This window comes from Tachyglossus aculeatus, chromosome 25, assembly GCF_015852505.1.
Source record: "Tachyglossus aculeatus isolate mTacAcu1 chromosome 25, mTacAcu1.pri, whole genome shotgun sequence".
NCBI lineage: Eukaryota > Metazoa > Chordata > Mammalia > Monotremata > Tachyglossidae > Tachyglossus > Tachyglossus aculeatus.
In genome coordinates, this window is record NC_052090.1 from 3,074,305 (window position 1) to 3,075,468 (window position 1,164).

Here is a 1,164-nt window from a genome sequence, read left to right on the forward strand (position 1 = left end):
GTCATCGAGGGCAGGAGATCGGGGAGATGGAGGCTCTGGGATTTTAAGGATGGAACTGAAAGTCACAAAGAGTTGGTGCAGGGATTGGGCATGAGAATCAATAAAGGCGACAGGCATTGTTTCTAGGCAGAGAAGAAGGCCAATTTATAGCAGGTAAGGATGAGTTTGAGATAGCCAAATCCTGATGCCAGGATTTCCACCAGTAGCACTCAATGGCATGATGGACTGAGAATAGAAATCACTGTGGAGGTGATTCAGGGCTGTGGGTTGATGGTATGAGATTGATGGAGTGACAGAAGGGGGACTGAGTTGAATTCCAAGGAAAGGGCAGTGTCTAGGGCAGGGATTTATGTGTTGAGAGAAAACGTGGTCAGGTGAAGATCTATTGCACCTAACCTCTCTGTTGGCCTCTATTCTGGTTCCCAGTTGCTCACTCTCATCACTCACATCCCTCAGAACTCCCGCTCGCTGAACCACGAAAAATAATTTTTTACTTTCACCTCTGCAGACAGGCCTGGTGAGCAGAAATTAGGAAAGAGGTTGCTCTCCTAAAACGAATGCTTCCTGAGGCCTGGGAGGTAAGGAGGCAGAGTTGAAAATTGAGACAGGCCTAATATATGACAAACCCATTAGCTCAACAAGCATAAATCCTTATTTGTAAACAATGCAAGGCTGGGGAGGGGGGCTCTTCTCAGCCACAGTAACATGCCCTATTGGGATCTTATCACCAGTAAGGAATTCAGCTACATATACAGTAGGGTACACATATATATTTATTTATTTATACCTGAATATATGCACAGATACATGTATAATACATGTCTAATACACATTACATATTATGTATATTATGTTATGCATATATTATGTGATGTATAATATTTACATTACACATGTATTATAATTATTATTATGGTACTTGCTAAGCGTTCACTATGTGAAACGCTGTTCTAATCAGTGGGGTAGATACAAGTTAATCAGGTTGGACACAGTCCCTGTCCCATATTCGTTCATTCAATCATATTTATTGAGCATTTACTGTGTGCAGAGCACTATACTAAGAGCTTGGGAAGTACAAGTTGGCAACATATAGAGATGGTCCCTACCCAACAACAGGCTCACAGTCTGGGGCTCACACTGTTAATCCCCTTTTTACAGATGAGG